The 23,060-nt window shown below is 38.0% G+C and overlaps 1 long non-coding RNA gene across 2 annotated transcripts; it reads left to right on the top strand.

Moving 5' to 3' along the window:
* The first annotated feature begins 1,117 nt into the window (after positions 1 to 1,117).
* LOC129647687 (uncharacterized) lies at positions 1,118 to 22,239 on the top strand. 2 transcript variants are annotated; one of them, XR_008712435.1, is made up of 4 exons: positions 1,118 to 1,692; positions 14,131 to 14,563; positions 14,877 to 14,963; positions 21,887 to 22,239. It is a non-coding gene; the product is annotated as an uncharacterized LOC129647687 (long non-coding RNA). The 2 variants fall into 2 exon arrangements; XR_008712434.1 differs by having other exon boundaries at positions 1,118 to 1,742.
* Positions 22,240 to 23,060: the final 821 nt, after the last annotated feature.

The following is a 23,060-nucleotide window of genomic DNA, read 5'->3' as shown; positions in this document are numbered from 1 at the left end:
GATTTGTTTCCAGAAGACTCACTACATTAAAATCACCTAGGATACTTAGTAAAGTTATAGATTCCTATGTCTCACCAGAGACCCATTTAATCAGATTCTGTGGAGTGAGAATTAGACATTATAGTAAGCTCTCCTGGTCAGTGTTTCTAAAATTAGTGAACTTATGGATCATTTTTGTAGGAAAAAATAAACTTCCATTGACCACAACTATTTCTAAATAAAACACAAACAAAAAATTGTGAAACTAATGAAATTTATATCTAATAACATCAATTTTCATTATGTGGTGATGTTGTTTGCCGAGATAAATCGTTGCTCTGTTAGTTACTATGATTCTGCCTGCTGTTGCGGTGCTAGATCTTCAGGGTTTAGCATGTAAATGAGATTGTGCATCATGTGATGACTCAGTTCACCTAACACTTTTTCCTGTTTGAACTACTGTGAATTCTAATTTATGCAGCCTACTTGGATGTCATTTGACTTCCACAGAAGATATTTTTGAATATTGAGTCCACGTACTTACTAGGATTAAGTTCATGTACAAGTGGCCAAAACCCAAATGGTTAATTTAAACTGGATAGATGTTTATAACTCTCTTGTGTAAGTCAGGGAACGTGATACAAGCTTGGTATGGTCTCCACAGTATCAAAAACTCAGGTTTGTTATACACTATCCTGTTACTCTACCCTCAAGGGCCCTAAGTGAGCACTAAGTATCTCATTGTCTAAGGAGGGATACTCTAGCTCCAGGCATGAGAATACCTTCCACAGAACAGAACAGAGAAAAGGGAAGGAAAAGGTCATGCTTTCTTTGTGTAAGGGCAGTCCCCACAGATTGCATGTTCCACACTTAATTATGCCCCATGGCCACACCCAGATGCAAGGGATGCTGGGAAATAAGAGCCATTATTAAAGGCAGTGTTTCTATTACTCAGGAAAAGAGAACAAATTGTTCACAGGTTATTGGTAAACAATTTACAATCTGAGCTACATTCATTATTTTCTTTTATAATCCATCCACAATGCAAAAATTATACTGTTTTTCAGCATGCTCTTCTAAACATAAAAGTAGATGAAGGCACTAAATAAGGTAGTTGTTGAGATCTTCCAGAATATACTCTTTATATCATCTTAGATCATCATTAAAGTGAAAATACAAATGCAAAATATATTTTAATTTAGTCATGGGATCCATGAGAGAATGGGATCCCTGCTTGAATAAAACTACCACCATTATGAAAAATCACAGATTTGAACATCCATGCTAGGTGATGTAGGACCATAAAAGAATTTTTAGCAAACTTATGCTCACAACAGTATTACTTCTTAAAGTGGGAGGGGGACTATGGAGAGCCATGCTCAAATCTTGGAGGATTCACTTTTTCACAGTATGTCACTGTATCTCATGTTTTTTTAAAATAGAAACTAAAAGTTTGATAAGATCTTCATGGAATTATTATGGAAGGTAAAGAGAAAAATATTTTAGAAGGTTACAAAATTTGACAAATAAATGCTTTGGAAAGACTACTCTGGAAGGAGTATAAAAACTCATTTGATGATGAAACCAGCACTAAGGGACCCAGGAAAGAGCCTACTCTAGTCATACAAAGAGAAGATAAAGGACCTGGGCTGTCACTGGAGTGGAAATGAAGTCTGTGCTGACTCGAAATTTTCTGGCTTGGACCATGTGAATGTAGGTGGTCTTGCTATTTATCAGCTCATTGAATCTGGGAGGAGATACAGGTATATCTTTCAGTCATTTATAACCAAATGCTTTTTTTTTTTAGGTTTCAACTATAAACCACATGTTGTTCTACCCACTGAGAATATTGTGTGAACTAAATAAGTACAGTCCCTGCCCTCTTGGAACTAGTACTTTAGTGATGGAGGAAAATGCACGAGTAGATAAATATTGAATTACAATTGTGGTAAAAAGAAAAAAGGGGAAAACAGTGCTAAGAGACTATGAGGGGATTTATATATAACAGTGTCGTTGATGGAAATGATTTTTATACGACAGTTATTTTTTAGGTAATTATGGGGTATCCTCTTGGAAAAGTCCCAATGCAGTATATAGAGAGGAGAAGCTGGCCTTAGGGTTAAAGAACTGGGACTCATCAGTGTACTGGCATTAGTTAAAACCATGGATCTCAACTATGATCCCAAAAGAAAATGTGCAAGGTCTTAAAATTTTTAATTATTGAAAGAAGAGACAGATTTTTTTAAAGCATCTGCACTGATCACTTGTATTCTGAAAATATTACTTTTATACATCAGTATAGGGTTTTAAAATAATTTCGAATAATTTTCACCAAATTATAATATTGGCAAACACAAAAATTGTTCCTAATGGGATGCAGTGTGCTTTCAGAAGTTTCATTTGGTAAGTTTGTAAGACTGAAGAGGCTTAATACTTAAGAATCATAGAACGCTGTGAGGGCTTCTGTTTCCAACTGTAGGCTTTGGCACTTACTGTACAACCACAGGCTAGTTACTTAATATCTTTCATCTCAATTTGTTTCTCTATGAATTAGTGATAAGCCTTATATATGTAGAATGTGGAACAAATGAGTCTGGCAACTATGAGTGTTCAACTAAAATACGGTAGCAACTTCAAATATTATTCTTATGCTTAATACTATGATCATCAGTAGTAATAGTAACAGTAGTAGTAAATAGTTGTTCTGTGAGAACTTTCTAAAACTCTGTGAGATAGATTGGGCTACAGAATTGTCAGTATTTTTATATCTTCTGGTTAGTGTTGCAATTTCTCATGTGACCATAAAAGAGAGATGTGCTTATGTCCTCTGTTTGAGGAAGGAGTATAGGAAAAAGAAAGAGGTTCATGAGAACATTAAGAAATAAGGTCAGACAACTGAAGACATGCCATCGGCATGCCTCAGAATCTTAGGATTTTCCAAGATCTCCATTTGCTCCTGGGATCTCAGATACTTAATATTGCTAAGAAATGTAACCATTGCCCATTTTGAATAAATATGGAGACTATTTCTTTACTGTACTATTATGTTATTTTAAAATATAAAAATGTTATTAAATTTTCTTACTTATTGGGACTGATTGTGAGAGTGCTGAGGATGTGGCAGACAACATTATGTTTACCTTTACCCCTTTATACTATTTAGAAATTTTTGCCCTGAACATGTAGGACTTTTATAATTTAAAATATAGTTATTTAAAAAATTTTAAGATACACAAGAAAACTATGAAACGGACGAAATAATTTAGGTTATACTATGACAACATATGATTCTTGTAAAATTCTAGAAATTTAATCTGATAAAAATATAGGTAATATCCCCCCCCAACCCATACTTTTCTGATCAGAGTAAAGTGCTTTAAGTCTAGTCTATTGCTAATATTTTCCCTGGTGGCTCAGTCAGTAAAGAATCTGCCTGTGATGCAGGAGACCCGGGTTCGATTCCTCGGTCGGGAAGATCCCCTGGAGAAGGGAATGGCTACCCACTCCAGTATTCTTGCCTGGAGAATTCCATGGACAGAGGAGCCTGGTGGAATACAGTCCATACTGTCACCAAGGACTGAAGAAACAGTACACATGCATTGCTAATATTATTTCCAGGTGTTAGATTTAGCTAGCTCTTTGTAAATGAGTTCATTTTACAATAAGGTTATTCCCAGGAATAGCAGTCAAGGGGAGAGGGCTGACCAGAACAGTTGTTCAGTGTTTTCCTTTAAGAGTCTCTTTCTCTGGAACCTCCAAGCTATGAGTTCAGGAACTTCTGAATTTACTGCTGGATACACTCCTTTAAGACTGCAGCCAAGCAGGAATTTCATTTCTGCTGTGATGGAAATTGTAGTAAGTGATTTGTGTAGCACTTTAAAGGCCCTTCAGTGTTTCACATCTATTATCTCATTCTCTCTTCTGAATCACCCTGTGAAACAGTAAGATAGGAAGGTTGTACCTATCAGACCTATTAAATGCCTTTTTATACAAGATATTTTGTTATTTAAACAAGCATAGGCTTCAGAGTTCATAGTTCCATTTTTCCAGCTATATAACATTAGGCATGATTATTAGAGAGATGGCAGAAGTTTCTCTTATTAGCCAGTTATGTTTCCTCCTCTGTTGAATTGCATGCTCATAACTTTTGCCCATTTTTTCTCTATAGAATCATTTTGATATTGATTGTAGTGAGTTCTAGAGAGAATAGATGCTAATCATTTTTTAATTATGGTGTTACAAATATCTTTTAAATGGTGGTGGGTTATTTGTTCAATTTTTATACTGTCTCTTGATTTAAAAAGTTTTTCATTTTAACTCTGAGTTTATAAATATTCTTCAAAACATTTTAATGTTTTGCTTTTCATATCAGGTCTTTAATTCTATCCCTTTACCAGCTTAATTTTGTGCATAAGATGAGAGGGAATCGAGTTTTTCTCCTATGAAGTACTGAACTTGGGAACTAAAAGTATTCAATACAAGAGTCTGTTTGGCTGTTTTCCTTAAGGACTAGGCCTATGTCATAAGTGACATTTGGATCTGTTTATTGAAGTTTGTCTTCTTCCTGCTGCTGTGAACTACTGGCTTGCTTACGTTTTCCTCTGCTTATGTCTCTTGGCCTATGTCTGTCCCACGGCTGACACATTGTCCTAATGTAACTTTAAATCTTTCTGTTTGGCAGAACACATCTTATCAATAGGTTCATCTTCAAAACTGTCTTGGCTTCTTCCAGCCTTCTGCTTTTTCATACTTATTTTTCAGCTTTCTTTCAGTTCAGTTCAGTTGCTCAGTCGTGTCCGACTCTTTGCGACCCCATGAATTGCAGCACACCAGGCCTCCCTGTCCATCACCAACTCCCGGAGTTCACCCAAACCCGTGTCCATTGAGTCAGTGATGCCATCCAGCCATCTCATCCTCTGTCATCCCCTTCTCCTCCTGCCTCCAATCCCTCCCAGCATCAGAGTCTTTTTCCAATGAGTCAACTCTTCGCATGAGGTGGCCAAAGGACTGGAGTTTCAGCTTTAGCATCATTCCTTCCAAAGAAATCCCAGGGCTGATCTCCTTCAGAATGAACTGGTTGGATCTCCTTGCAGTCCAAGGGACTCTCAAGAGTCTTCTCCAACACCACAGTTCAAAAGCATCAATTCTTCGGCACTCAGCCTTCTTCACAGTCCAACTCTCACATTCATACATGACCACAGGAAAAACCATAGCCTTGACTAGACGGACCTTTGTTGGCAAAATAATGTCTCTGCTTTTCAATATGCTATCTAGGTTGGTCATAACTTTCTTTCCAAGGAGTAAACATCTTTTAATTTCATGGCTGCAGTCACCATCTGTAGTGATCTTGGAGCCCTCAAAAAATAAAGTCTGACACTGTTTCCACTGTTTCCCCATCTATTTCCCATGAAGTGATGGGACCGGATGCCATGATCTTCGTTTTCTGAATGTTGAGCTTTAAGCCAACTTTTTCACTCTCCACTTTCACTTTCATCAAGAGGCTTTTGAGTTCCTCCTCACTTTCTGCCATAAGGGTGGTGTCATCTGCATACCTGAGGTTATTGATATTTCTCCTGGCAATCTTAATCAGCTTTATTAAGTTATAATTTGACAAGTAGAAATTGTATGTATTTAAAGTGTACAATTTGACATTTTTATATACTAGTAAATTTTATATACTAATAAATGAAATCATCACCTCAATCAACCTCAATTAACATATTCATTATATCATACAGTTACTTCTTTCTTTCTTCCTCCCACCTTCCCTCCCTTCTTTCATTCTTTCTTTTGTCATGAGGATGCTTTAAGATCTACCCTTCTAGGAGATTTCAAGTACACAATACAATAATGTTAACATAGTCACCTTACTGTATATTAGATCTTCAGAACTTATTCATGTTATATAACTGATACTTTGCATACTTTAAGCAAGATCTCACCATATCCCCCATCTCCCAGTCCATGGTAACCACCATTCTATTCTCTCCTTGTATTAGTCTATTTTGGCTTTCATATATAACTGATACCATTCAATATTTGTCTTTCTGTGATTGATTTATTTCACTTAGCACAATGTCCCTCAAGTTCATCCATGTTGTCACAAATGGCAAGATTTTCTTCTTTTTAAGGTTGGATAATATTTCTGAGAAATCTGTATGCAGGTCAGAAAGCAACAGTTAGAACTGGACATGGAACAACAGACTGGTTCCAAATCAGGAAAGGAGTACATCAAGGCTGTATATTGTCACCCTGCCTATTTAACTTATATGCAGAGTACATCATGAGAAACACGGGGCTGGATAAAGCACAAGCTGGAATCAAGGCTGCTGGGAGAAATATCAATAACCTCAGACATGCAGATGATATCACCTTTATGGCAGAAAGTGAAAAGAACTAAAAAGCCTCTTGATGAAAGTGAAAGAGGAGAGTGAAAAAGTTACTCAACATTCAGACAACGAAGATCATGGCATCCAGGATGGGGAGGCAATGGAAACAGTGAGAGACTTTATTTTGGGGGGCTCCAAAATCACTGTAGATGGTCACTGTAGCCATGAAATTAAAAGATGCTTGCTCCTTGAAGTAAAGTTATGACCAAGCTAGACAGCATATTAAAAACCAGAGACATTACTTTGCCAACAAAGGTCTGTTAGTCAAAGCTATGATTTTTTGCAATAGTCACATATGGATGTGAGAGTTAGATTATAAAGAAAGCTGAGTACCGAAGAATTGATGCTTTTGAACTGTGATGTTGGAGAAGACTCTTGAGTATCTCTTGGACTTCAAGGAGATGCAACCAGTCCATCCTAAGGGAAATCAGTCCTGAATATTCATTGGAAGGACTGATGCTGAAGCTGAAACTCTAATACTTTGGCCACCTGATGCGAAGAACTGACTCATTTGAAAAGACCCTGATGCTGGGAAAGGTTGAAGGTGAGAGAAGAAGGGGACGACAGAGGATGAGATGGTTGGATGGCACCACCGACTCAATGGACATGAGGTTGAGTAAACTCTGGGAGTTGGTGATGGACAGGGAGACCTGGCGTGCTGCAGTACGTGGGGTCGCAAAGAGCTGGATGCGACTGAGCAAATGAACTGAATATTCCAGTGTATTCGTGTGTGTGTGTTTGTATGTGATTGACTTTTTTCACATTCTCTTTATTCATTCATCCATCAGTGGACATCCTGCAGTGAACACAGAAGTGCATAGATTTCAAGACCCAGGTTTCATTTTCTTTGGCTTTATGTCCAGAAGTAGGATTGCTGGATCATATAGTGACTTTATTTTTAATTTTTTTTAGTAATCTCCATATTAATTTCCATAATGGCTGTACCAATTTACATTCCTACAGGCAATGTATGAGAATTTCCTTTTGTTTACAATCTCACCAACACTTTTATCTCTTTGATAATAGTTATCCTAACAAATGTTAGGTGATTTCTCATTGTGATCTTGATTTCCATTTCCCTGATGATTAATGATGTTGAGCACCTTTTCATTTACCTTTGGTCATTTGTATTTCTTCTTTTAAGATGTATCTGCTCAGATCCTTGCCTGTTATTTTCACATATATTTTATAATTCATACATTGACATCCTGACCCCTAGTGTGATGGTATTAGAAGATAGGTTCTTTGGGAGGTAATTAGGTCATGAGGGTAGAGCCACTATGAATAGGATCAGTGCCCTTACATGAGAAACTCCAAGAGAGCACCCTTGTTCTTCACCATATGAGGACACAGCAAGAAGATAGCCATGTGCGAATGCTGGCTCTCACCAGACACTAAGCCTCCTGGTGCCTTGATCTTGGGTTTCCCAGCCTCCAGAACGATAAGAAATAGATTTCTGTTGTTTATAAGCCACAGGGTCTATATTATTTTTGTTATAGCAGCCAGAACAGACTGAGACAGTGTTTCTTTAGCATCACATTTTACTTTTTAAAAAGTAGTTGAATTATTTTTAAACAGAACAGATTACACAAAATCCCAGCAAGTAAAACAGAGAAAAGTGATAAGCCTAAAGTGGATAACCTGGAGCTGAGTCTGTTCTGTCTGCTCTGGGTACCCTGACAATCCTCTTGGAGGTTCCTGGGAAATCCTATAATACCAAAAATTGAATCTGAAACCATTGATTGAGAGCGTCTCTCCTTTTCCTGGCATAAAAGAAGATGCCTGTTTTATTTATTAGAAAGTGATACAGAGACAAATCCTCCCCATATCCAAGTTCTTTGGTGGTTAATTGAATGCTGGGGGGTGGGAGCCACTCAGATACTGTTTACTGAACCTCAGCAGCAAGGCCCAGAAAAAGACAGCTGGTGTTATGTCCAGGCTTGGGTTTGCCAGCTTGTTTTGTTATTTTTTTTTTGACAGTACAACTGATCCTCCAGTTGTCTAATAGCAATCGCTAGAAGGGGAGAAGAGGCCATCAGAGCTCTTTTAATTTACATTTTTATATGCCTTAGCACCAGCTGATTTTAGGAATGTGCTGCTAAAAAGTCAGGGTAGGGAGAGAGGTGGGGGTTCGGTGCTGAGCATCTGTTAAAAGGCGCTTAGTGGGCTATCTACACCAGCAATCTGAATGTAGTTTGTGCACCAGGAGTTTCAGAGGATGCTCCAAAATTAATGTGGAGTCAAAATTCTCCAAGCCAGGCTTCAGCAATATGTGAACCGTGAACTTCCTGATGTTCAAGCTGGTTTTAGAAAAGGCAGAGGAACCAGAGATCAAATTGCCAACATCCGCTGGATCATAGAAAACGCAAGAGAGTTCCAGAAAAACATCTATTTCTGCTTTATTGACTATGCCAAAGCCTTTGACTGTATGGATCACAATAAACTGTGGAAAATTCTGAAAGAGATGGGAATACCAGACCACCTGATCTGTCTCTTCAGAAATCTGTATGCAGGTCAGGAAGCAACAGTTAGAACTGGGCATGGAACAACAGACTGGTTCCAAATAGGAAAAGGAGTTCATCAAGGCTGTATATTGTTACCCTGTTTATTTAACTTATATGCAAAGTACATCATGAGAAACGCTGGATTGGAAGAAACACAAGCTGGAATCAAGATTTCTGGGAGAAATATCAATAACCTCAGATATGCAGATGACACCACCCTTCGCAGAAAGTGAAGAGGAACTCAAAAGCCTCTTGATGAAAGTGAAAGTGGAGAGTGAAAAAGTTGGCTTAAAGCTCAACATTCAGAAAACGAAGATCATGGCATCCGGTCCCACCACTTCATGGGAAATAGATGGGGAAACAGTGGAAACAGTGTCAGACTTTATTTTTCTGGGCTCCAAGATCACTGCAAATGGTGACTGCAGCCATGAAATTAAAAGACGCTTACTCCTTGGAAGGAAAGTTATGACCAATCTAGATAGCATATTGAAAAGCAGAGACACTACTTTGCCAACAAAGGTTCATCTAGTCAAGGCTATGATTTTTCCTGTGGTCATGTATGGATGTGAGAGTTGGACTGTGAAGAAGGCTGAGTGCCGAAGAATTGATGCTTTTGAACTGTGGTGTTGGAGAAGACTCTTGAGAGTCCCTTGGACTGCAAGGAGATCCAACCAGTCCATTCTGAAGGAGATCAGCCCTGGGATTTCTTTGGAAGGAATGATGCTAAAGCTGAAACTCCAGTCCTTTGGCTACCTCATGAGAAGAGTTGATTCATTGGAAAAGACTCTGATGCTGGGAGGGATTGGGGGCAAGAGGAGAAAGGGACGACAGAGGATGAGATGGCTGGATGGCATCACTGACTCGATGGACGTGAGTCTGAGTGAACTCCGGGAGTTGGTGATGGACAGGGAGGCCTGGTGTGCTGCAATTCATGGGGTCGCAAAGAGTCAGACATGACTGAGCGACTGATCTGATTCAGTTTATACTTTCTACCAAGGAGAGGGCTTTCTGTATAAATAGGTTATATTCATCAGAATTGTTTAATTGTATTATGACCAGCTTTTCTTTGGCAATCATATAGGAATGGCTTTCTAGGACCTAGACATCTTAGAATATGTCACAACTTCAATGGGTAACTTAATAAATTCTTACAATTTTCCTATTAAATTAAAGTAAGCATAACAGCTATGCTATGTGTACATAAGCTAAGCATATGTGGTGGGCTGAATGATGGCCCCCAAATATATCCAAGTTCTAATCCCTGGATCTGTGAATGTTACTTATGAGAATTTGAAAATGCGATTAAGGATCTTGAGAATGGAGGATTATCCTGCGTATCTGGGTGGGTCTAAATGTAATCACAAATATCCTTATAAGAGGGAGGCAGAGGGAGACTTGACAGAGAAGAGAGAAAGCCATGTGACCTCAACAGAGAGAAAGATTTGGAAATGCATTAGGGCTGGCTCTGAACAAGAAAGTAAGGTCTACAATATGAGAAGTGCAGCTCTAGAAACTGTAAGGAGGGGAAATAGGTTCCTCCCTGGCCTGGAGCCTCTGGAGGAAGCAAAGCTCTACCAACACCTTAAATTCAGCTCAGTGAAACTGACTTCATTCAGACTTCTGACCTCCAGAACCATAAGAGAATAAATGTCTGTTGTTTTAAGACACCAAGTTTGTGGTAATTGGCCACAGCAGCCATAGGAAACGAACATAACATATTCTGGATATATGACAAGAAAAGATGGGGAGGGCAGTGGGGGGAAAAAAAATCACAGCAAAAAGTAATCAAGATGTCCTGACTCCAAAACTCTGAGAATTCTGAACTAAGAATTTGTTATCTAAGGATTTTTGTTGTTATGCCAGTCTCTTTCTTTTTAAGGGACTTTAAAATCTGTACACTAAAATCAACAAAAGAGCAGCTCATACAGAGGTTCCCAAATGATGGATCATAGAATAGCATTGGAATGGGATAATTTTACTGGTCTTTGGATGAAGTGAGGAAAATAAGGACCATGTAAGAAGTTTTCCCCCCAATTAAATTTAAATATTTGCTCTTATATGTTATATTAATATTATTCCTTTGTAAAACTATGCTATAATATGCTGTTGTTATAATTTTTAAAAGTTTAGAATAAGGTAGCAAAATTAAAAGCTGTCAGTTGGCCCTGACATTTTTTGGAACTTTAAGTGCCTATTAAATTCACCAGTCTAGTAATTATTCACTATATATTCACCATTTAATGCAAGCAATCAATCATAAACATTTTTTTCTGCTTGATCTGGATTACTTACTCCTGATGTAACAAATTACTGTAAACAGTGTCTTATAGCAACAAAAATGTATTACATTGCTGTTCTTTAGGTTAGAAATTGGACCTGGGTCAAGGTGTCAGGTGGGCTACATTCTCCCCCAGAGGCTCTAGGGAAGAAAGCATTTCTTTGCCTTCTTCTTTGCTTTGCTCCTAGAGGCCTCCAGCATGCCTTGGCTTGTAGCTCTTTCCTCCATCTTCAAAGTTACCAACAGAAGAATAACTCCATTTCACACTGCTTATTAGTCCAACCTCCTGCCTCATTGTATCTCTTTCTCTTGCCTCGCTCTTTCACTTTCAATGATCCATGTCATTACACTGAGCCCACCTGGATAATCCAGGCTGCTATCCCTGTTTTAAGATTAGCTGATTAGCTACCTTAATTTATCTGCAACCTTAATTTCCCTTTGCCCTGTAACCTTACGTACTCACAGGTTCCAAGGACAAAGAGATGCATATATCTTTTTTTTTTTTTTGGCGGGTGGGTGGGGAGATTATTCTACCTACTATATCAACAAACTTAACCCAAACAGCAACTGAGATAGAGGCATTAATGTGGTTTAATTTTGGTTATTTCCTTAGGATGAGTTATGAGCCTTACAATCAGTGGATATATGCACACTGTAAAGGTTTTTTTAAATATACTGTCAAATTGCTTTACAAAAACCATGGCAAACTATTACACAAACTATTACATTAAAATAAAAATTAGATTCTACGATGTATTATCATTTCATGTACCATTAGGGAAGAAAAATGATGGCAAATTAAACTATGATGCTATTTTTATCACTTTGACTTCTTATTTTATAGTTCTATAAAGAATTTTCTTAAACTTACTTGGCCTTGGGTTTTTATCATGCATCACAACAATATGAAGAGCTATGGCCAAGTTCATATAGTCGCAGGCAGGGCAGCTACATCAGAAGTGCTGCCTGGCTGAGACTGATTTAAGACTTCATCGATTGGATGGTACATTTTGATTTCAGAGATGTTAAAATGTGCATGTTAGAATCAATGAAATGTAATATATAGCAACTCCCAGAATATGATGATTTAACATTCTTGATTCCCACTCTTTACTAGTACCTAAGATGGTCCCTGATGGGAGGTGATTTCAACTTTGCGAGACACATATTGCTTGCTTGCCTTCGGGTCACAGAACAGGGTACCTCACTTGTGAATGAGTGTGGGGGTCTATGCACTCGACCCACATGGCCTTGAATGCACCTATGCAGCAACTCACACTCGCCTTGCAACTCTATGCCTAAATTTAAGACTATGCAAAAATTTCTGTAACTCTCATGAATGCTGAGTCTGTGGTAGGCAGTTATTAAAAAAACAGCACATATTACCTAGGAGGAAAAAGATTTTTTTTAAATGTGCTCGAACAATTTAAAAAAGAACTAAAGAACTACCATTTATTTAGAGTTTACTATGTGTCAGTCACTATACTAAGGGCTCTGTCAACATTTCTTAATCTCCCACAATTAACAACCTTGTACAGAAGACGTAAATATGCCCCTTTTGTAGATGAAAAAAAGTGAGTCCTGGTCTAGATAAATTATATATTCCAGGAAACATGGCTGGGAGGGGCAGAGCTAGGTTTTGAACCCTGGCTTGTTTGAGTCTAATCACTGCAAATACTTTCTATATTAATTATATCTAAGCAAATAAATCACTGCTTTCAATTTTACTGAAATTACATTAAAGTTAGGGGGAATTTTTCTGCCTCTACTGTAATTCGTCTTTCTTAAATCTTTCTTTCTTAGCATCTGGATAATGCTAATAAGATACCTCAGGAAAGCATACTTTATGAAAATGAATAAATGGCAAGGGGTAACAGCACAAAATATGTATTTGTCATTTTCTCCCTCAACTGAGAATGGCTAAAATCTACTTCACTCCCAAGGACTTCTTTGCCACCTCCAAATACCATTTGAAAATTATTTATTCTGCCTAGTTTTTTATTAATATATTTTTGCTAAATATTCAAAGACATTTCTTTGAAAAAGAACTCCACAAATTAAAAATTATTATATATTGAAATAAGGGGCAACATATATCACTGGTGTGTTTCAATCTTAATAAATAGGTATAAATATTTGTATAATCTGTAAATTTACCCTCTCATATAACAGATGAATATAAAGTTATAATTTTCAGAAAAAAGATAGCCTAATAATCTTTCTACATTATCATCGGTCTACAGCAATGTGAACAATCCCTGACATACAATTTTTAATTTAGTATATAGAAGTTCTTTTCTTATTGTTTCTCCATCTCACTGATTCTCAGCATCTCTACCATTATGTAGCTTTCCACCTTGACCATACATTGGCATCACCTGGTGGGGGGAGGGGTTAAAAAAGTATTGATACTAATGTCTGGATCTCACTTCCAGAGCTTAGGATTTAATTAGTTTGGAGTATGGCCTGTGTATCAGGAATTTTAGCAGCTCCCCAATCATTACCAGATGATTCTAATATGAACCCCAAGTTGAAAACCATGAATACAAAGGGTTAGGTAATAGAAAACACATCTGTGAGTTTGAGCAAGAAAGCTGATTCTAACGGCTTAACAGTGACACTTTTGAATTAGCTACAGATATCCATGTACATATCTGTTCCTAACACCACAGAAAACGCAGATTAGTTGTGCGGCTAAATAGGCATTTCATGGACCAAGAAATATAACCAGATCATTATCTCATTTGTTAACTCTGCTCCTAAAATTTTTATTTGATTCTGGAATTCTGTAACAAATTTGTGTTTGGATCATAGTACCAGAAAATTCAGTAGTACTACTGTCTTGGGGGAGGGAAGTGGGAGTGTGTAGCAATAAGGTTTAAAATTTATAACTTACCATCTTGGGTAGTAATCCTGGCCAAGTTTCTTAAAAGACAATTTGACACACTAATAAAACTTCTGCCAAAATAATCTTTTGCAGAGCCAAAGTACCTTTGCTGCTAAGTTGCTTCAGTCATGTCCGACTCTGTGCGACCCCATAGACGGCAGTCCACCCGGCTCCCCCGTCCCTGGGATTCTCCAGGCAAGAACACTGGAGTGAGTTGCCATTTCTTTCTCCAGTGCATGAAAGTGAAAAGTGAAAGTGAAGTCGCTTTAGTCGTATCCGACTCTGTGTGACCCCATAGACGGTAGCCACTCGGCTCCCCCGTCCCTGGGATTCTCCAGGCAAGAACACTGGAGTGGGTTGCCATTTCCTTCTCCAATGCATGAAAGTGAAGAGTGAAAGTGAAGTCGCTCACTCCAACTCCTAGCGACCCCATGGACTGTAGCCCACCAGGCTCCTCCGTCCATGGGATTTTCCAGGCAAGAGTACTGGAGTGGGGTGCCATTGCCTTCTCTGAAAGTACCTTTAGGTAAGATAAACTGACCCCAATGCATGAATTTATGAAACAAAACAATTGTAACAGGTTATCTGTACTTCTGATGTTGCTGTTTTCTGTAAAAATACACATAGAAAAAAGCAAGATTTTGTATAGCAAGTAGTAGAGATGCAGCTAGGCCCAAAATAATAATAATTTCTATTTATGTAAAATTTCATAATTTTTTTAAAGAATTTTATAATTCTTTTAGCTTCTTCACAATGAAGTTCTTTATTTGATTTCTATGACAATTTAAAGTCACCTCACTTCTTGGGTAATGTTCTTTCTTAAATAAATGTTTTTACAGCTCAAGCAGTGTACCAATAAGGCAATTTAAAAGAAAATTCATGACTGGTTGATGAGAAGTTATCATGATGCTGTCAAGAAGGATAAGGTAAGTCACTATGATGTCTATACGAGCGTTATTGCTTTTTCTAATTAGCATATTTACCTCTGGTTCAGACTCTACATCATTATACTTCAATACGTCACGTTATGTAGCTCCTTAGTGTTATGTCTTCTAAATAGACAATTGGCAACGGGAGTAGCAAACATCCGGTAAGAGAAAACTGACCTCTTAAGAGGAAAGTGTCCTCTACCGGGACTTCATGTCAGTGAATGAATATTCATTCGAATAAACATCTGTTACTTCTACAAGCTACTGCAGTAAATCAGTTTTAAGAAGCTATACAGAAATGAATATCATATCACCTTTGCTCACCCCAAATCAATCTCTTTAAAATGTTTTGTTAGAATTTCACATTCCACATCCCACACTCAACTAAGTCAACTAAGAGACTGTAACCACTTAGCTTAGGCAATGTAGAGCCTATGTCTATGCTCCTGATGCCAGCCTCTGACACTTGTTCTACTTATTCCCTATTTGCAGCACCTGAATCATGTGGTTTCTCCAGTTATATGGTTGTGAATGCTGCTGCAATGTTGATTCTTATTTTTACTGTTAAACAAGTGCTTGTTTTTGCAGCAAATGGTCTGTGCAGACTCATTCACACATAGATTCATATATGTATACATATTTGCACTCTTGTACTAATTAGACTACATTTACTCAGATTAAGTCACTAATCCATATTTTGTACCAGGCTCAGCACAAACTGCTGAAAGTTTTTTCTACTTATGCTGAAAGTTTTCTCTAGACAGCTCTTGTCAGAGAAGGCAATGGCACCCCACTCCGGTACTCTTGCCTGGAAAACCCATGGATGGAGGAGCCTGGTGGACTACAGTCCATGGGGTTGCTCAGAGTTGGACACAACTAAGCGACTTCACTTTCACTTTTCACTTTCATGCATTGGAGAAGGAAATGGCAACCCACTCCAGTGTTCTTGTCTTGAGAATCCCAGGGATGGGAGAGCCTGGTGGGCTGCCGTCTATGGGGTCACACAGAGTCAGAAATGACTGAAGTGGCTTAGCAGCAGCAGACAACTCTTGTAAATGATTCACTATTATTTTTATATATTCACATAACTAAATGAACAAATATAATTTTAGTCTTTTAGTGTTCTTTCCAGAAACCCAGAAAGTTCAGCATTCTATAAACTATCCCTTAGCTGACATTAGATATGAATGAACTCTTGATCCTATGGTGAAGGAGTCAAATCAATGTTAAAATGTTCCTTAATCTAAACTTGGAGATACTTTAAAATTTGAAAGAAAATGTTAAATTTCAGTATGAAATGCTTTGTATTTAAGAGTGGCCTTCTCTTCTAATATTGAAGTGGTGGATTACCAAGGTATATTTTCATAATCTCTCACCATTTAACAATTAGTCCACTTTGGAAGACTTTTTTTTTTCTATTAAGAATCACTGACCTGCATGTACAAAACTAATAAGGAATAATTTTGAAATAACTTTAGTTGTTTTTTTAATAGAAGTGCAGATGAAAGTGGGATGATATATTGTTATTGTTCAGCTGCTAAGTCTAGTCTGACTCTTTGTGACCCCATGGACTGAAGTACACCAGGCTTCCCTGTCCTTCACAATCTCCCAGAGTTTGCTCAAATTCATGCCCTTTGAGTCAGTGATGCTATCTAACCATCTTATCCTCTGCTGCCCACTTCTTTTGCCTTCCATCTTTCTCAGTATCAGTGTCTTTTTCAATGAGTCAGCTCTTCGCATCAGGTGGCCAAAGTATTAGAACTTCAGCATCAGTTCTTCCAATGAAAATTCTGGGTTGATATCCTTTAGGAGTGACCAGTGGAATGATATATATATTTGATTTAATAAATATGGTAATTTAAAATTTAGGTCAATATTACAACAGGCTAAAAGGAATGGTAAAGGGACAAAGAAAGAGAATGGCACAAAAAAGAATGAACTAGATCCAACTTATTTTGAAAAAATTAAAGAAGAATGAACTAGCGAGAGATTAGCAGAAGAAAAATTGCCCAAACATATCACAAATCATTTCTGGTTTTTATAAGAGCTTTCTTGCAAATGTCTTTCTCATTGGACAGTTTCTGTCAACCCCAGTATCCAAAGACTGTCCAAGAGCAACCTCTTTGGGATATCTAAAACTTGCCTATTCTTTGCCAGCCTATCCCAAAGAGCTCAATCCTTTCCCAACTGACTATAGGGTCAATGAGGATGGTTCCTTCTCCTCCCTCCCATTCCCTCACTCGAAATGTCCCTAATTATTAATATTTAGAAGTGGCATAGCATAGCAGTCAAAAGCATAGGCTTCTCTGCCAGAGACCACCATTTACTTGTCTGTGCTTCAGATTCCTCATCTGTGACATTAATGTATAATAACAGTACTTGCCTTGTGAGGGCTATTGAGAGAATTAAATGAGTCAGTATATATAAAATACAGCATAAAAAACAGCAAGTGTTATAGAATTGTTTGCTCTCATTCCACAAATATTTCTTGAGCTCCAATAATATGCTAAGCATGGATGGGATACAGATGTGATTGCAGGAAAAGAGCCCAATATCTGAAATATCCTAGCTGGATGGTTAAACTCAGAACTCTGTTTTCCTTTAAAAAAAAACTTGTTATGATGCAAATAATAATAATAATTCAACTGCTGCTTTTTTAATCATATAATTATCCGAAGATAGAATTTGTTTTCCATCTACTCTACTAGTGCCTACTTCTTCAGAGCCTGCTCTGCGTGTGCATGTGCCTGGAAAACATGCCATCTGTATTCAAAAACAATTTCCTCCGATATTCAGTAGGTACTCAATGTTAGTTGAATAAGAATATAAATCCCTCTTTTACACCCTCTGGTTTCTCCTCTAATGTATTTGAATGTTGTAAAAGTGCAATTCTAAGGCACTTTTGGTTAATTCTGCTTATTACAAGGGCTTTCCAGAAGGCTCAGCGGTAAAGAATCTCCCTGTTAACGCAGGAGCCGAGGGTTCAATCCCTGAGTCAGGAAGAGCCCCTGGAGAAGGAAATGGCAACCCACTCCAGTATCCTTGCTGGTATAATCCCATAGACAGAGGAGCCTGGTGGGCTACAGTTCATGGGGTCACAAAGAGTTGGATGTGACTGAGCATGCACGCATGCTTATTACAAGAAGAGGAGCTAAATGAAATTCTGCTGTTGCTTTTTAGACAGGAAACTCCTGTTCTTGGATCTTGAAGTCCTCGCTCTTAAACCATCCTGCTAGATTATAAACCTTTCAGAGCAGAAGTGGTATTACCTCCTGTTTGACTCACATCTTCCAGCACTGTGCTTTGTCCTTGAAAAAGGCATTTGCTATGTTTGTTAAATGAGTAAATGAAGGCTTAGATGTGCAAATAATTATATTCCCTAAGTTCAAGTGGTGTTTTTGTGTGGATAGCAAAAATGGTCATAGGTAAGTTATGGACTTTTTTTTTAAGAAATTTTTCCCTGGACAAGAAAAAATAATTAAGTTTAGAATTAATCTGGAGAAGGCAATGGCAACCCACTCCAGTACTCTTGCCTGGAAAATCCCATGGACGGAGGAGCCTGGTGCACTGCAGTCCATGGGGTCATGAAGAGTTGGACAGGACTGAGCGACTTCACTTTCACTTTTCACTTGGGAAGGTCCCATGCAGTCCAGTGATTAAGATTCTGCACTTCTAACGCTTCCACTGCAGGGGGTGCAGGTTCAATCCCGGGTCAAGAAACTAAGACACCACGAGGAGCAGAGTGCAGTCAAAAATAGCAAATAAAATAAAGATACTGATAGAACCATTTAAAAAACATGATTAGACAGTCAAACATTAAATTAAAAGAAATGGAATTAATCTGACCAAGAAGTGGAAAATTCACCTGATGTAAACAACCTTATTATTAATAGAAATTACACTATTTTCTTCATAAAATTTCGAACAAGAACTACCAGTATATATATATTTTCCACTTAAGTTGATAGCTGATTTGGATGCACATAGATTCATACATCCAAAATAACTGGGTAGAGGTGGGGTGGAGATGAAATGGGATTATGGTAGCCTTTGTGTAAGGACATTTGAATTTTCTAAAGCCAAAATTTTAATGGCTAATCAACTTGTGTGGTTATATATGGCCTTAAATCATTGCTGGCATAATCTTGCCATTAAGCTAGAGTTGAAAAAATCACCACCAGCCATACTGGTTAGTTTGGTGTGTTCAACAGTACTTCCTCATACACTACCATAAACCATAGACTCCAGAATTGGGATGAACCTTCAGACTCATTTTGCTGATGAAGAAACTGGCATCTAGAAGGCTGACACAATGAAATGGGAACCAGAACCCAAGATGCCATGTTTCAGGGTCATTGACTACAAGGCTTTTGATTAAGAGCTAAAGAAAGGTGGACCAAATATATCACAGTTTTGTTTTTCCACTCATCCTTTTAAATACCCTGCCAATGAGTCTGAGATTGATTGAAGTTGATTGATTTTAGTCTTAGTTGCTAGCACTTAGCTTTACAGAACACGTAATTTTACCTCTTCTATGCAGAAATTGTATAAAGCAGATTAGAAAAAGTTTTGTTGCCCTGTTGTATTTTTAGAAAAGAACCTAAGCCAATATTCATTTTTGGAGCATAACTCTATAAGAAGTTTAGTAAGAAAATTTGGTCATTGTTCTCCTGACGTGTATTTCATAGATTAGGGTCACATATCAAACACCTTTAATTTATTTGAATGTATGAACCTATTGTCCTTTAATATCTCTAAAAAATTTTAGACATCTATATGTTTGGTCTATGCTACTTTTCATGAAAATTCAGTTCAGTCGCTCAGTTGTGTCCGACTCTTTGTTACCCCATGGACTGCAGCATGCCAGGCTTCCCTGTTGATCACCAACTCCCGGAGTTTATTCAAAGTCATGTCCATTGAGTTGGTGATGCCATCCAACCATTGCATCCTCTGTCATCCCCTTCTCCTCCCACCTTCAACCTTTCCCAGCATCAGGGGCTTTTCAAATGAGTCAGTTCTCTGCATCAGGTGGCCAAAGTATGGGAGTTTCAGCTTCAGCATCAGTCCTTCCAAAGAATATTCAGGACTGATTTCCTTTAGGATGGATTGGTTGCATCTCCTTGCAGTCCAAGGGACTCTAAAGAGTCTTCTCAAACACCACAGTTCAAAAGCATCAGTTATTCAGTGCCTAGCTTTCTTTATGGCCAAACTCTCACATCTATACATGACTAATGGAAAAACCATAGCTTTAACTAGACAGACCATTTTTGGCAAAGTAATGTCTCTGTTTTTTAATATGCTGTCCAGGTGGTTCATAACTTTTCTTCCAAGGAGCAAGCATCTTTTAATTTCATGGCTGCAGTCACCATCTGCAGTGATTTTGGAGCCCCCCAAAATAAAGTCTCTCACTGTTTCATTGTTTCCCCATCTATTTGTCATGAAGTGATGGGACCTGTCAGGAAGCAACAGTTAGAACTGGACATGGAACAACAGACTGGTTCCAAATAGGAAAAGGAGTACGTCAAGGCTGTGTATTGTCACCCTGCTTATTTAACTTATATGCAGAGTACATCATGAGAAATGCTGGACTGGAAGAAGCACAAGCTGGAATCAAGATTTCCAGGAGAAATATCAATAGCCTCAGATATGCAGATGACACCACCCTTATGGCAGAAAGTGAAGAGGAACTCAAAAGCCTCTTGATGAAAGTGAAAGAGGAGAGTAAAAAAGTTGGCCTAAAGCTCAACATTCAGAAAACAAAGATCATTGCATCTGGTCCCATCACTTCATGGGAAATAGATAGGCAAACAGTGGAAACAGTGGCAGACTTTATTTTTCTGGGCTCCAAAATCACTGCAGATGGTGATTGCAGCCATGAAATTAAAAGACGCTTACTTTTTGCAAGGAAAGTTAGGACCAACCTAGATGGCATATTGAAAAGCAGAGACATTACTTTGCCAACAACGGTCCATCTAGTCAAGGCTATGGTTTTTCCTGTGGTCATGTATGGATGTGAGAGTTGGACTGTAAAGAAGGCTGAGCGCCGAAGAATTGATGCTTTTGACCTGTAGCGTTAGAGAAGACTCTTGAGAGTCCCTTGGACTGCAAGGAGATCAAACCAGTCCATTCTGAAGGAGATCAGTCCTGGGTGTTCTTTGGAAGGAATGGTGCTAAAACTGAAAGTCCTATAGTTTGGCCACCTCATGCGAAGAGGTGACTCATTGCAAAAGACTCTGATGCTGGGAGGGATTGGGGGCAGGAGGAGAAGGGGATGACAGAGGATGAGATAGTTGGATGGCATCACCGACTCAATGGACGTGAGTTTGAGTGCACTCCAGGAGTTGGTGATGACAGGGAGGCCTGGCGTGCTGCAATTCATGGGGTCACAAAGAGTTGGACACGACTGAGCGAGTGAACTGAACTGAACTGAACTGATGGGACTGGATGCCATGATCTTTGTTTTCTAAATGTTGAGTTTTAAGCCAACTTTTTCACTCTCCTCTTAGGTCCATAAATATATCAGACAGTAGAGAAAGGTTGTTTCTTCCTGTTATTCTATAACAGTTTCTTCAGTTGACTTTGAGTGTGATGGTATTTGGGTATCCACTCATTCATTCAGGAATTATTTACCAAATATTACATGCCAGGCACTTTTTTAGGCACAAAATGCCAATATGGTCACTGCCCTTATTCTTTTAGGAAGATAAATGTATTAAAGAAATAAGCTTACAAATAGATATTTGCTTACAAACAGTGGTAAGTATTATATAATACATATAGGGTATTATGAGTGATTATTGTAAGATTAAAAAATTTATAACAGCATATCAGATGTTTTTCTCATACTTATGAATAAGGGTGAGAAAAGAGTTTCAAACTTATAAGAATTTTCTGATGATGTCCTTCTGACATTACTGCAGGAGCTGCTGCTGCTGCTGCTGCTAAGTCACTTCAGTCGTGTCTGACTCTGTGCGACCCCATAGACGGCAGCCCACCAGGCTCCCCCGTCCCTGGGATTCTCCAGGCAAGAACACTGGAGTGGGTGGCCATTTCCTCCTCCAATGCATGAAAGTGAAACGTGAAAGTGAAGTCACTCAGTCATGGCCGACTCTTTGTGACCCCATGGACTGCAGCCTACCAGGCTCCTCCATCCATGGGATTTTCCAGGCAAGAGTACTGGAGTGGGGTGCCATCGCCTTCTCTGACTGCAGGAGCTAATGATTTAGAAATATGGGCTATATGCTCTAGTATATATGACAGTATAGTGAAATGGGGGCAGAATGCAGACTTTTAGAAAGTAATTTAAGTGTCTCTGAGACAGTTTCCTTGATTAAAAGTCAGTTTTTCAATATCCTTTTCTTGGAATTTAAGTATTGGTAATAAACAGTCATTTCTTAGTACGAGGCCAAGTTTCTACTTACCGCCACCATACATTGAATACATAGTCTTACTGAGAAGTATTTATCACATTTTTTTAACCCACTCACATCACTCTGTGATGTTTAGTTTATCTGAAATATTTTGGGACATTATAATCCAGAGAAGTTAAAATCAAATGCATTCTGACATTTTATTAGGCACACCTTTGAGATCTTTTATAAATGATGACAAATCTCTAGAATTTGGATCTGTAGAAAACTGAAGTATAACTCGTAACATATTTAATCAGTACCCCATTTAAAAATATTATTTTGCTTCTTTGGTATAAAGACATTTAACTAAAATGTAAACTTGTTTATCATTGTTAAGCTACTTTCTTTGCAGTCCTAAATTAAAACATGTTGTTTCTTATTGAATCTCTTCCAATTAGATAACCATTTGTGCATATGGAAAAGATGGCCAGAATCACAAGTAAACTGGCCCTTAACCCAAAATGATTGTTGGCATATGTCTTCCAAATCTCTTGTATACACTTTGCAGGCAATCATATTGTGTATAGAAGTTTGTTTCCTGAAGCAGAAAGTATGCACTTAACCTGATTTTACACATGACATAATGTAAAACATCTTAGAAAATTTAAGTGACATAATGTTAAATAAAAACAACAGTTAAAAAGATGATGCATGATATCTTTGTTAGTTTTATTAACTAAGA

The sequence above is a fragment of the Bubalus kerabau genome, chromosome 3 (genome assembly GCF_029407905.1).
Source record: "Bubalus kerabau isolate K-KA32 ecotype Philippines breed swamp buffalo chromosome 3, PCC_UOA_SB_1v2, whole genome shotgun sequence".
NCBI classification, from domain to species: domain Eukaryota; kingdom Metazoa; phylum Chordata; class Mammalia; order Artiodactyla; family Bovidae; genus Bubalus; species Bubalus kerabau.
Note: the sequence above shows the minus strand (reverse complement) of the source record. Positions and strands in the feature narration are given on the sequence as shown.